Raw genomic sequence first — 15,412 nt, forward strand, 5'->3', positions numbered from 1 at the left:
CTTGTATTTCTGGAAGTTGTTTGTATTATAGGCTATTCAAATTGTCCTGCAGTCTATATGTTTGTCTCTATCACAAGTGGTGATATTTTTCATTAACTATTATGTCTGATATGCAACATTTAACTTCATACCTGGCTCAGAAAACAGTGTTATAGAGGTGACTGGAGAAGTAGTTTAGAGTAATATGATTCTTTCTTTAAAACCAAAACAAAGCAATCAAACCATATTAGCTTTTATTAATCTGTACAGTAAATTTCACAGAAGTGAAGATTTCACAATGAAGAATATCAGTAAAAGACAATAAATAGTGATTTAAAAACAGCTGCTTAAACATACTGGAAATTTATTTACGCAGATATTAAACCAAACATTTAAAGCAAAAAAAACAACCCCTCTATACTCCATACTTAAATGGAAGAGTCTCTCTCTCTCTCTCTGTTTTCCCCCTGGCTTATTTCCTCAGATTGCTGTTTTATGAAATCATCTTTTTTTTCTCCTTTCTGATACATTTTTGAATATATTAGTCATAAAATTCTGTGTTGTGACATCACATTTGTTCACATAGCAACTTGATATCACAAACAGATCTCTGGTACCATGTGTATAATAAGTCTGAGTTTGTTTCAGAGGAGGTTGTGTTTTGTGGTGGGGAGAAGCCCAAAATGCTTTGAGACGCTGACTCTTGTTGTTAAGAATTTGAGAATGTTACCCTCAAATATCCTAATACCCAGCAAGGTACTTTAAAAGACCATTCTTAAAGCATGTTTGTCTGAACGTAAAGGTCACTTTTAAAATAGACCGCACAAGCCCCTTTAGACTGACATGGGGTCTTTGTATTTTTTTTACTGATTTCTTTTTCTCTTTTTTAAAAACAATTCTGTTGGGGCTGTTTTCAATTAAAATTGCTACAAACTAACAATATTTATGAGGCTAGAAAAAAATCAGTTCACTTCCTTTCCACGTTGATTCTTAGCTTACAATCAGTGAGGGCTTTCTGCTTGTTTGTTTTTCTTGAGCTATAATATAGAACATGAACTATATAGTTGGCAAGCACAGAGTGTCTTATTTGGTTTTTTGGAGGGGAAAAATCAATGTGAATTTTAAGGGGAACACTCTTCTGTAAACCTCCTCCTTAAATTGCAAAGATCCTTACCAGCTCATTGTTTATAAAGATCATAAAGCATGTTTTGAGCAAAAAAAAAAGCAACATAAATAGTTCAAAACTCAGTCTTCTTCAGATTGGGTGTAGCCACAATTTACAATGCAGATCTTATCTGAAAAGCAAAAGCTGTTTTTATTGTGAGGAGGAGAACTGAGATCATATGTGATGGACCCAATCCTGTGCTCTTATTTCAGTGGGAGTTTTGCCTGCAGTAGGACTGCTAGATCAGACCTAAAAAAATACCCTATTTGGTTTAGATGCATTCGGTGCATTAGCTTCCATTGTGTGTATCACTAAAAATATCTAAGGGTGGCCTTCTGAAGAAATTAAAACATATTTACTAGACACTTTACTTTGTAGGGTATATTTTTTGTGTTATTTTGCCAAAAGTTGCATGTGTGTCATGCACCAAGCATTCCAACTGTGCTGATTTTCCCAGCTCAACACCTAGGCTAGGGACTTTTGCACAGGGCACAAAGGTAGAGCTCATGTGTGTACCCCTCTAGCTCCAGTGTAGACTTATCCGTTGCCAAACTGTCTTATATATAAATATATAAGAAAGGACAGAGTATCAGGCAGGATTACCCAGGGGCTATAACCCACAGTCAGATAACAGTAAGATGTGGAGACTTAACTGTTGAGCTTAATTCTGAGGGACCAGTGAAAATTGCCCTGGCTGAAAAATGTATAGGCTATACAAAAACTTTCACGGCCGTCAGGACTTGGTGGCTGGTAAAGTTTATAAACTCGCCAGGACCAAAGGAAGATGCTAGAGTGAGGTGCCGGTGGAGCCCATAAGCTTCAGAGGAGCTGGAAGTGCTGCTAGGGCTAAAACTCCTGCAGGAGTAGGGATGCAGAACCTGAGCTTTGAAGCTCCACCGGAACGAAACTTCTTTACACTGCCCAGCCCCATGGCTCATCACACCAGGGCAATTCTTCCAGTTGCTCCTTAGTCCTATTGGGATCCAGGAAGTGGGCAGGCGGAAGCCCGCCCACTGCTAAAGGATCCCCCCTCAGCCTAAGAGGAGAATCCACAGGACCTGGGAACCAAGTAATTCCGGGGACCAACAAATGAAATAACAGGGACAGGAGTGCAGTAGATAACCAGTACAGTAGATAACAGGTCAGTATTAGAGTGTAACAAATACTGCAGTAAAAATGTCTGAGTATTAACTTGAATTTAAATATGAATCCATGCCCTTTATGAGTTTGCTTTCTGTTAACATTGAACAGTTGAGTTTCACCCTCATGAATACTTGGAGAAAGTGAATTTTAATATATCCTTCTCAAGTATTCAGCCAGGAAGTTGCCTATTTGATATGAGATAGGATGCTACTTGACCCATCAAAGGGTCAAACGAAGGGAACCAGATGGGGACACCGAGCAGAGAACCCCGGACAGTGCCCACTGCTCCTCGAAGGTGTCAAGGGAGTCAGCGGATGCTGCCCAGAGGAACTCTGCCCGGATACGTGAATGGACGGAGGCTGCACAATCACAGGAGACTCCATCAGCTAACCTCCTCACCCTGGTTTTATAGATGGCCATTTTAGCCAGGGACAGGAGGAGGTTGACCAGGAGGTCCCATGACTTTGTGGGGCCATGGATAGGGAGTGCATAAATAAAAAGGTGAGGGGAAAAGTGCAAACAAAATCTTAACAAGATATTTAAGAGGAGCCGGAATGGGGGCTGCAGCCTGGCGCACTCCAGGTAAATGTGCACCAGGGTTTCCCTCACACCACAAAAGGGGCAGGTGTCCGGGATAGGGGTGAACCGCGCCAAGTACACGCCCATGCTCATGGCCCCGTGAAGGAGCCACCAACTGATATCCTTAATATGAGGCACATGCTCCTTCTTTACCACCCTACACTCTGCACACTAATGTACAAACCACTTGCTATATGGGAACCCAGCCACACCTTCCCATTCTCCCACACTTAGACAGTGAGCACATGGTGTTCCCATCTGCTCCAGAGCAAAATAGAGCTTTATTGGTAATTGGATAACCACAACAAAACAATAAACGTCAGACTAGTCGTTCTTCCTAAGCTTGGCCTGTAGATATTTCTGTTTATAAACTGTATTTCCCCCCTCTCTCTCCAGTCAGCTCCCATATCTCTTTATATCTAGGGTGGATTTTAATGGGCTACACCTGCCACAATGTGTTCACATCTTTATGTAGGTTTCTAAACCTGCCAGCAGAGAGGGCCACTAGGAAAACTGTCACCCTGTTATACAGACCAAATAGCTGCCCTTTCACATCCCCTCCCACTCTCCCTGCCCCATGGTTGAGTAATTAGAACAATTTTGGCTTTCCTACCACATACAGTGCCCGCATACCTGCTGCTTTCTATCCTTACACTTTTCAGAGTAACAGCCGTGTTAGTCTGTATTCACAAAAAGAAAAGGAATACTTGTGGCACCTTAGAGACTAACCAATTTATTTGAGCATAAGCTTTCGTGAGCTACAGCTCACTTCATCGGATGCATACTGTGGAAAGTGTAGAAGATCTTATTATATACACACAAAGCATGAAAAAATACCTCCCCCCACCCCACTCTCCTGCTGGTAATAGCTTATCTAAAGTGATCACTCTCCTTACAATGTGTATGATAATCAAGGTGGGCCATTTCCAGCACAAATCCAGGGTTTAACAAGAACGTCGGAGGGGGGGGGGATTGGGGGGTAGGAAAAAACAAAGGGAAATAGGTTACCTTGCATAATGACTTAGCCACTCCCAGTCTCTGTTCAAGCCTAAGTTAATTGTATCCAATTTGCAAATGAATTCCAATTCAACAGTCTCGCTGGAGTCTGGATTTGAAGTTTTTTTGTTGTAATATCACAACTTTCATGTCTGTAATCGCGTGACCAGAGAGATTGAAGTGTTCTCTGACTGGTTTATGAATGTTATAATTCTTGACATCTGATTTGTGTCCATTTATTCTTTTACGTAGAGACTGTCCAGTTTGACCAATGTACATGGCAGAGGGGCATTGCTGGCACATGATGGCATATATCACATTGGTAGATGTGCAGGTGAATGAGCCTCTGATAGTGTGGCTGATGTGATTAGGCCCTATGATGGTGTCCCCTGAATAGATATGTGGGCACAGTTGGCAACGGGCTTTGTTGCAAGGATAGGTTCCTGGGTTAGTGGTTCTGTTGTGTGGTATGTGGTTGCTGGTGCGTATTTGCTTCAGGTTGCGGGGCTGTCTGTAGGCAAGGACTGGCCTATCTCCCAAGATTTGTGGGAGTGTTGGGTCATCCTTCAGGATAGGTTGTAGATTTCATGATTTCAACAATTTCCATCCCACCATCAACCTTAGCCTGGTCCAGTCCACACAAGAGATCCACTTCCTGGACACTACAGTGCTAATAAACAATGGTCACATAAACACCACCCTATACCGGAAACCTACTGACCGCTATTCCTACCTACATGTCTCCAGCTTTCACCCTGACCACACCACACGATCCATTGTCTACAGCCAAGCTCTGCGATACAACCGCATTTGCTCCAACCCCTCAGACAGAGACAAACACCTACAAGATCTCTATCAAGCATTCTTACAACTATAATACCCAGCTGCAGAAGTGAAGAAACAGATTGATAGACCCAGAAGAGTTCCCAGAAGTCACCTACTACAGGACAGGCCCAACAAAGAAAATAACAGAACGCCTAGCCATCACCTTCAGCCCCCAACTAAAACCCCTCCAATGCATTATTAAGGATCTACAACCTATCCTGAAGGATGACCCATGCTTTGTGTGTATAAAAAGATCTTCTACACTTTCCACAGTATGTATCCGATGAAGTGAGCTGTAGCTCACGAAAGCTTATGCTCAAATAAATTGGTTAGTCTCTAAGGTGCCACAAGTACTCCTTTTCTTATTGCGAATACAGACTAACACGGCTGTTACTCTGAAACCTATGGTATACAAAATTCAATATGTGCATATGTGCCTGTGTGCACCCACGCACTCGTGTATATATATATATATATATAAAAGAAAATACTCTTTAAAAACATAAAGCAAAAATGGGCAACCTTTTATCCTCCTCCAAAATTCAGGTTACGTCACTTCTTACTTTATTCCTTAAGAAGCTAGGAAACAACACCAAATTTCCACATCCAATTTCTTTGTTGTGATATGGAACCTTTCAGATTATCTGAGACTGGACAGAACAAATATGTGCGCTTGATTTTCCATTGCCTTGCAACATATATGCTATTTTAGACCTGAGCAAAGTCAGTGTGAAATGCTACCTAATCAGAATGGTAGCATTCTACACTCAGGCTATGTCTACACTGCCCCGCTGGATCGATCGCTGCCCACTTATCCGGCAGGTGGTGAAGATATACTCTGAATGAAGGTACTAAATAGCCCTGTCACTTGTCCCTAGTCCTCATTACAAGAGTATCAGTTAACTCTTAAGGTAATTAGCTAATAATGTTGTGTACGTGATTTGAAGTATCATTTTTAGCAATTAGGAGTTCAGATATGATGCACTGCAATTATTATATAGCTCATCTATCTGTTTTACATAGCAATAATTATCATGTAGTAATGCTTTGTGGGATACTTGGCATTATGCACTGAATGGAATCCTGCATGTAATCATGAACAGTGTGCCAACAAGCTATGGTAATAACCCTTTGATTGCCATGCCTTGTGCACATCCATGATTATTATTATAAAGGGTAGGCTCATTATGAAGAATGTGCTGGCATGAGTTGTAGGCGGAACCAATACAGTAGATAACAGCTCTGTATTAGAGTGTAACAAATACTGCAGTAAAAATGTCTATGAGTATTCACTTGAATTTAAAAATGAATCCATGCCCTTTATGAGTTTGCTTTCTGTTAACATTGAACAGTTGAGTTTCACCTTCATGAATACTTGGAGAAAGTGAATTTTAATATATCCTTCTCAAGTATTCAGCCAGGAGGTTGCCTATTTGATATGAGATAGGATGCTACTTGACCCATCAAGGGGATAATTTCCAAAAAACCCTTGCCAGAGCCCTGGCCCAGAGCAATTAAACAAGCCAGGCAAGGATCTTCCTGCCACCTCCATAACCAGGTCTGTGCATACATATGAAGCTATTTAGCGTCAATGACTGATGATGGTGGAAAATTAGAGATTAGTGAATGCCATGTACCTGTGTATTTTATGTGGCATGGGACACTGCTTGACATTCAATGACTTCATGTGGCTGTAACAAGAAAAAATTAGACTGAATCATTTCAAAGCTTCAGTGGCTTTTTAAGCCTTCATCATAATTATAAGGGTTATGGTCATCCAGCCAGGGAACAGAAACAGTACGTGTGGCTTGTATGACCAATCACAAGTTGAATTTTGAATATAGAATATTGTGTACTTACAGCAAATTGGTGATAAATCCAGTGAGTTAAAAAAAAAATTAGCAAAAATTAGTCTAAAATGTGAATAATTAATATATTCCAGGAAGTTATCTGTTCACAGAATTGCTGTGAGCAGAAAGAGGTTCAATTCATCAAGTCTATTTTTTGCTGTGACTAGCTCAGCTCTTTTCAGTACCTCTTAGCACACTGACAGGGTTAATAATGTAAAGTAAAATGATTGGTCAAGAAGCCAGCATACTAAGCGTATTGCTTGTGAGACAGCTAAGATATTTAACACTGACAAAAACAGCCAGTCTGAAACAACCAGGCTGGACTTTGACTGACTGACTTTCATCCAAAGGACTGCAGAATGTGCACTTCTAAATATGCAGCACAGCACAGACACCCTAGTACTGAGCTGTGTTAGCATTGGTATGTAACCTGAAGCCACAACCTGCGTGTCTAGACTGACAAGAGTCCTACCAGTTGAGCCACCATGACACCTTGTGGCTTATTAAGTAACATATGTATCTTTTTGAAAATAACAGCTAAAACTTAGCTTATTTTGGATATTGACAAATACCATGGGATACAATTGTCTATTGGTTTAAATACCTTTACTGGTTTAGTGTATTATGTTAAATTAAACAGTGATGATTTGGTTTTAACTGTGTTAATGGTCCCTAGAATGAATTTGTCGAAGTATTGTAATGTATTTTATAAGTGTCACAGCATACATGCCATTTCACTAAATTTGACCCTTAGATCTTGTATTCATACTCCTAGTATCACCTCATGACTCAGATTAAATACTGAAACTTTGTGTAGCTGCCATACAGGACCAACTAAGTTTGTAACTAAGATTTAGGCTAACCCAAAACCCCCCCTAAAAATGAAGAGAATATTTGTTGGCTGTGGAAAATGGCTACAAACTAGCAGAGTTAAATGAAAGTGACTAAAATGTGCTAAGCAACAGAAATAGGCAATAGACACAAAACCTCTTTACACCAAAATTGGGGTAGAAAATTGTTCACGCTCTTCGGTTGTAGATAATTCATCACCTATTATTCTTAATGTGAATTTCTCATTGTACTTTTTTTTTCTGAAAAATTCTTTCTTGAACTTAAATTGGGCAGGTGATGAATGATGTACCCTGCTGAGATACTCAGACAGAACATTACGTCCGTAATGAATCAGGATCTTACAGTACAAGATGCCATCCTCCATCACCTACTTATTAAATTTTCAAACAAGTGGCTGAGACCGCAGCATACTATGCTAAGAAATATTGTCTCATGGTTTTCTTGTCTGTCTATCTGTCCCTGTATCCGTCTGTTGTCTCTTGTCTTATACTTAGGTATGTTTTCAAAGTATCCTACCCAAACTAGATTGAATTCAGCTAGCACAGGTAACAACAGCAGTGAAGACAGTGCAGTGTGGGCTTCAGAACTAATAAGAACATAAGAACGGCCATACTGGGTCAGACCAAAGGTCCATCTAGCCCAGTATCCTGTCTTTCGACAATGGCCAATGCCAGATGCCCCAGAGGGAAAGAACAGAACAGGTTGTCATCAAATGATCCCTCCCCTGACACCTATTCCCAGCTTCTGGCAACAAGAGGTTAGGGACACCATACCTGTTCATCTTGGCTAATAGCTATTGATGGACCTATCCTCCATGACAGTACAAGCCTGGCACCTGGCACAGACCCTGGGTACATACTCTCCTTGCTAACCCTCACTGAAGCCCGTTCTGTGATGTCTTCACTACTATTACCTGCACTAGCTGGATTCAAGCCTGTGCACAAATGAGCCCGTGCCCAGCATTTATTGTGTAGATATGCTCATAGGTCATAAACTGTCTGGGGCAGCGACTGACTCTTTGCTCTATACAATGCCTAGCACGATGGGGCCCTGATCCGTGTCTGGGGTTCTGAGGCACAAAGAAGTAATACAAATAATTGAATAATAATAGGATCATAGACAATACAGAACTAGAAGGTAGGATTTTATATGCTGGTTTAAATCAGATTCTGAGTATTTCACTTTGGTTTTAATCCCACAAATCAAAAGGATTAAATTTATATTTTACATGTTCATCCATCATAAATTTGACTTTGATTAGAAAATACCACAAATTATTATTTGTTAATGGTATCGAATAATTGTAATCTTCCAAGAACATTAAAATGTCATTAATGTGTCATTAACACCTGTTGTTGTTCTCATACCTACTGGCCATATTTTTGCTCTCCATTACACCCAGGCCAGGTTAGTGGCTTTGCTAGGGTTGCACAAATATAGCAAAGGACAGCATTTGTCCAACTATATTGTAATCTGATGTCTGTTGTTAAATGCACCATGATTTTCTATGATTCTAAAGTAGTCTCATGCCAGTTAAAGGGATTCCTTCCAAGTCTCTGTTCTTATAGTAGCAGAAAGTTTAACATACCTTCAACCATAGGTGCTGGAATGAAGGGTGCTGGGCGGTGCTCCTGCACCCCCTGGCTTGAAGTGGTTTCCATCAGATATAGAGTTTACAGTTTGGTTCAATGGCTCTCAGCACATGCACCATACAAATTGTTCGAGCAGCACTGCGTTCAGCTCCATATGAAAAGGATTTTCTTTTTGACAGTATCTAGTGTTGTGGTCTATGTGTTTTATCTCATTGGGATGTTGGGTGGAAATGCAGTAAACTCTTGCAACGTGCATAAGTACTGAGGTACAGTTGAATGCTGGAGATCCTCCTAGGGGACAGAGGAGATACATTGCTTTTTAAGCTCTGCATTCAACTGATCTAATTAACCACTGTGTGCCCAGTATAAACATTTTGAAAATCCCCAAACCCTATTGGTTTATCAAACACAACTCTCAGTACCAAGCAGATATGTATTCGGTTTTGCTTTTTAATAGACATCTGTATTTATAGGCAAATGAATAGAATAAGTCTAAATATTTTAGTCTTGAGCAAAGGGGCTATTTTAAATGTCATTTTGAACATAAATTGGGCTACCTTAAGCAAAGCATATATTGTCTCTGGTGTGCTACATATGCTAAAATAGTAGCAATATTATGATGATACCTTTCTGAGTGCAGGTACAGTAGCTGTATCTTAGCTGTTGCCATATTCTACACTAAATGTTACAGAAGCTGCTATAGGTTGCAAAGAACCATTTCCCTCTGGGGCAGAAGTGACAGAGGGTTATACTTTGGTCAAGAAGGTAAGGGAGCATTGATGTTTAAAACTACTCAGATGATCTCTTCTCCATTTTATTATGCTACATCCTCCTGCAATACAAATAAAATGGAATGAATTTCAATAAAGAACTGGAGCAGTTCACTGTAGTGCTGATTGGCTAGGTCCATTACAGCTAAGGAAGTGAGCTGTAGCTCATGAAAGCTTATGCTCAAATAAATTTATTAGTCTCTAAGGTGCCACAAGTACTCCTTTTCTTTTAGCTAAGGAGCTGTGGCTCTATTCCTAATAATAAATTAGAATATGAATATTAACACACATTCTTGAATATCTGTGTGGTAGGAATGAAGAGATGTTTTCTACATAGATGCCCTTCTAGAGGTGGAAAGATTCAGTGGTTATGATTATTACAACCCAAAGTTTCCCCACCTCTGCCTAGAGCAGCATCGAAGAAAGTGTCTTTTTTAAACAAAAAAGGATGGTGGAGAGAGATCTGATAACTAGTACCACTCCCATGTCTGCGGTGGATAGAAGGTAGATGCCTTTTAAAAACAGTTTTTATGTTTGGAGGGAAAAAAATGCCTTGACTAAACTTACTGAAACGTCAAGGGTGGCCTATTACAAATACAATTAAGTGTATGTACAAACATGCATGTACCTGCACACAATCACACGCACACCTATATATTCAGGGTAATTATCAGGAAGTGTATGAAAATACTAGGTCCGTGAGAACTTGGATAAACCCACCTGGTGAGCACACTTTCCTTAATAAACTAGCTTCTATTAGCTTGCGAACCCAGAGCAAGATTATGAGAGGCAACAGAAAAATATAAATTGAGAAAGCTCAGTTCAGTATTCTCCATTTTTTTACTGAGAAACTGAAGCCACAGAGATACACATGAAAAGAAATAACATAGTGTCTGGTAATTCAATGGCTTTTTATATCATTTTTAACTTGCTTTTTAACACCAACCTAGTGGCAATATGTGTTGGAACTAGGGGTGTTGGGCATGCTGCTGCACCCCCTGGCTTGAAGAGGTTTCCACTCTATACAGGGTTTACAGTTTGGTTCAATGGCTGTCAGCACCCCCACTATACAAATTGTTCCAGCACCCCTGCTAATGGCCTGGATTTCAGTGAGACCTGATGTTTGTAGCGCCTCTGCGGAGCAAACCCTAGTTCCACTGAAAGTTTTGCCATTGACATCAATGGGACCAGGATTTGGCTCTGTCTGTGGAACTTGCATTGAAGCCCCTGGGGAAACTGTAGTAGAGTAGCTGCAGCACTGGGCTCTGTTTGTTCAGAAAAAACAAACAAAGAAACCCAATCCCCCACCTATCTGGGCCTCAGTTTTCAAAAGGGGTATATAAAGTGTCTCAAATTGGGTACCAAAAGTTGAGGCACCTGAAGTCAAAAATTACTCGTAAAATGTTGTCCTTAGTCTGACAGCTGTGTAAAATTACATATACCAGGTTTTATAGGTGCATGAATTTTCCACATACGGTTTCACACACATCACAAATATAGAAAGCTTGGTCAACAACAGCCAGCCTCACTATCAGAGAATATTGGAGAGCAAAGCATACCATGTAAGGGGGATGAAGTTTCACTAACTCACAAGTTTAGCCAGATAGAGAAATGTATGGTATATAAATTATTTAGCAAAATGCTGCTTGGTCTTCGACAAGAAATAGGATGAAGTAACTCATCCACCCAGCTTTGTCCATGCAATTAATTAAACGGGACATTGAAGGCTATATTGTTAGCTATGTTTGTAGATTACAATTTTTACAGGATTCACTCTTAGATTTATTCTCAGTTTGCATCAGAAATTAGACACTCGTAGTTAATATTTTTTCAACATATTTTTCAGACAGCAGCTAGCCTCTGGTACTTGGCTGCGAGGGAAAAGGAGAGGATTAAATGAAACTCGTAGCCTTTTAGTGTGTGTTCAGGCTGAGACTGGCAGCATGTGTGGTTTGTGGCTGGTGAATTGGCACTCTTACAGCCTCCATACAATGTCAAGTGTGCACGTTGTGGATTTGTGCAAGCTAAACATCAGCTTTAAAAAACAACCCCCAGCTTGCTCTTATTTAGGAGGCTATGTACTCCATCTAAAAAGGGAGAAGAAAATAATCAAGCTGATGCTTACTATTACAGACTGGTATTGCTTGTAAGCAGGGCCTCAACTGCTGGGCTCAGCAGCTATCTCATAGTTGTGTTTACTGAAAAGTGTTTTACTTGTTAGCTATAATAAACTACAACACACTGGCTCAATGAGAGAAAATGGCTTCACTGGTTTTGTGGTGCATTTGTGCAACTAGCAAATGCCATGGATGAAATTCCAACCCCACTGAATCAATGACGAATCAAGATCTCACCTCATTTATTTATCTTAAAACATGGATTACTTTAGTTCAATAATTGTACACCTTTATTAGTGGAGCATTAGGAAAATAAGAATGAAATAAATTCCTCCACAAGATTACAATGAACACTGATGACTTTTTATTGTACCCTTCACACACAAACCACCTTGATGCATGTAATACCTTTGGAAGCTTCTCAGGCTACAAAATAAATGTCCAAAAATCTAATCCTAATGGTACTCTCATATTTCAAATTTGTGAATTTTCTTACAACTCCATTTGAAATTTCCAAGCAATTGATCCTTTTTGGCATAAAATTCATCCCTGGTCTTTGAAAAATAGTCTTCATCAACACCAATTCTCTCATTAACAAAACCTGTAGGGGGACTAAAATAACTGGGACTTTTATGGACTTCATTTTAACATTGAAAATGAGAATTCCTTCTTGCCTGCTGCGCTCTGAGTATGATTCCATTAAAAATCCTGCTCAGATCTTCCACAATACAAACTACTGTTTAGTAACCTAATTTGGGCTAGCAGTTCTGCGGGAGACAGTCATATAATTTTAAGGAAGTCACAGAAAATGGAGGACTCTGTCTCAATCTCCATTACCTCTCCCCTCATGAGACATCACCAGATAATTCCCAAAGATGGTAAACTCTCACTTTCCCTTATGGAATCTTGTAGCTCACTGTTGTATTTATCTGCTGTCCACACACTATACCTGTAAGAAGAAACCTGTTTTCAGTATCCATTCTTAAACGAATCAGTGGCATCCGAGAATCCTCTCCATTGTTCTTTGCACAATACTCCACTTCAGAATAACGCTACCTTTCACTCTAGCGAAAGGAAACTTTTCCAGTCTCCTTCAGCAATCCCATAATATTCTTTGTGTGGGCAAACTTTTTGCAAAAGGATACACTGTTACTGGACTTTTTCTTAGTTAAAGGAAAGATCTTAACTGCAGTGCAGTCTGTGTTGTTTATATCAGTTAATTCAGCTATATAACCCTGCTCCACAGCATGGAACTTTCTAAAACATCCCGTAAAGACATGATTAATATGTTTGGGGCTAAACTTTGCTTTTTGCAGGCAACTTCACTTAGGAACATGGGACTGGAAGAGCCCTCCTAGGTGACCAAGTCCAGTCTCCTGCTATCTCAGGACACCCTATCATATAATCCCATTAGTAAAATGATCAAACTCCACCTTAAAACTGATTAGGTTCTTTGCCCCCACTACTCCTATTAGAAGACTGTCCCAGCACTTCATTCCTCTGATGGATAGAAACCTTTTAATTTCCAGCCTAAATTTGCTACATGCTGAAATGTTCTGCTTGAACACAGAATTGATTCTTTCTGGAAAAGGATGGTGCAGAGTGTAGCTAAATGTTGTATTAATCAAGAGCTTATTGAGACCCTTTAATCTGGGAGAAAGAAGACCCTATATCAATTCACAGCTGTAGGAGCCTACTGCTGACCTCTCCCTGAGCATATATGATAAACCACGACTGCATATATGCAGACATCTTAATCATCAGTGTGTTTTGCAACTGAGATTTGCAGCATCAAAAGGACAAGCTGAAGGAATAACTGTGAGCAGTCAGTGAGTAACAAACTCTTATCCTCGCTGGGACCAGTCACTAGAGGGGGGCAGGATCTCACACATTAACGCAGTGAATTACAAATGTATTAGAGAAAGATTGTAAATAATGACTGGTGGAGAGGGGAATCGATTACCAGGTAGCAGTTCTATAGATTTCTTCAATTGTGGTTAAGTCCCTTCCAGCCCACAAAAAGGCCCTTGCAGAATGTGTCCTGATTTTTGGAAATAGGGTTGCCAGGCATCCAGTTTTCAACTGGAATGCCTGATTGAAAGGGTACCCTGGTTGCTCCGGTTGACACTGCTAAAAGCCTAAGTTAATTGTATCCAGTTTGCAAATGAATTCCAATTCAGCAGTCTCTCGCTGGAGTCTGTTTTTGAAGGTTTTTTTTAGTTGAAGAATTGCCACTTTTAGGTCTGTAATAGAGTGACCAGAGAGATTGAAGTGTTCTCCGACTGGTTTTTGAATGTTATAATTCTTGACGTCTGATTTGTGTCCATTGATTCTTTTACGTAGAGACTGTCCAGTTTGGCCAATGTACATGGCAGAGGGGCATTGCTGGCACGTGATGGCATATATCACATTGGTAGATGTGCAGGTGAACGAGCCTCTGATAGTGTGGCTGATGTGATTAGGCCCTATGATGGTGTCCCCTGAATAGATATGTGGACACAGTTGGCAACGGGCTTTGTTGCAAGGATAGGTTCCTGGGTTAGTGTTTTTGTTGTGTGGTGTGTGGTTGCTGGTGAGTATTTGCTACAGGTTGGGGGGCTGTCTGTAAGCAAAGACTGGCCTGTCTCCCAAGATCTGTAAGAGTGTTGGGTCATCCTTCAGGATAGGTTGTAGATCCCTGATGATGCGTTGGAGAGGTTTTAGTTGGGGGTTGAAGGTGATGGCTAGTGGCGTTCTGTTATTTTCTTTGTTGGGCCTGTCCTGTAGTAGGTGACTTCTGGGTACTCTTCTGGCTTTGTCAATCTGTTTCTTCACTTCAGCAGGTGGGTATTGTAGTTGGAAGAATGCTTGATAGAGATCTTGTAGGTGTTTGTCTCTGTCTGAGGGATTGGAGCAAATGCGGTTGTATCGTAGAGCTTGGCTGTAGCCAATGGATCGTGTGGTGTGGTGTGGGTGAAACCTGGAAGCATGTAGGTAGGAATAGCAGTCAGTAGGTTTCCGGTATAGGGTGGTGTTTATGTGACCATTATTTATTAGCACTGTAGTGTCCAGGAAGTGGATCTCTTGTGTGGACTGGTCCAGGCTGAGGTTGATGGTGGGATGGAAATTGTTGAAATCATGGTGGAATTCTTCAAGGGCTTCTTTTCCATGGGTCCAGATGATGAAGATGTCATCAATGTAGCGCAAGTAGAGTAAGGGCATTAGGGGACGAGAGCTGAGGAAGCGTTGTTCTAAGTCAGCCATAAAAATGTTGGCATACTGTGGGGCTAAGCGGGTACCCATAGCAGTGCCACTGATTTGAAGGTATACATTGAGAACGCTCTAGTCTCTCTGGTCACTTGATTACAGACGTAAAAGTGGCAATTCTTCAACAAAAAAACTTCAGAAAGAGACTCCAAGGAGAGACTGCTGAATTGGAAGTAATTTGCAAACTGGATACAATTAACTTAGGCTTGAATAGAGATTGGGAGTGGATGGGTCATTACACAAAGTAAAACTATTTCCCCATGTTTATTCCCCCCCCCCCGAACTGTTCCTCAGACAT

The 15,412-nt window shown here is 40.5% G+C and overlaps 1 protein-coding gene and 1 long non-coding RNA gene across 8 annotated transcripts in view; one reads left to right on the plus strand and one right to left on the minus strand.

Moving 5' to 3' along the window:
• The window catches only part of LDB2 (LIM domain binding 2), a 315,970-nt gene that overhangs the window by 37,929 nt on the left and 262,629 nt on the right, over positions 1 to 15,412 (plus strand). The window lies entirely within an intron of this gene.
• Positions 12,247 to 15,412, minus strand: part of LOC144930466 (uncharacterized) — a 34,910-nt gene continuing 31,744 nt past the window's right edge. The window contains exon 5 of the long non-coding RNA XR_013635643.1: positions 12,247 to 12,817. This is a non-coding gene — a long non-coding RNA (uncharacterized LOC144930466). The remainder of the gene's footprint in view (positions 12,818 to 15,412) is intronic.

The sequence above is a fragment of the Lepidochelys kempii genome, chromosome 4 (genome assembly GCF_965140285.1).
Source record: "Lepidochelys kempii isolate rLepKem1 chromosome 4, rLepKem1.hap1, whole genome shotgun sequence".
NCBI classification, from domain to species: domain Eukaryota; kingdom Metazoa; phylum Chordata; order Testudines; family Cheloniidae; genus Lepidochelys; species Lepidochelys kempii.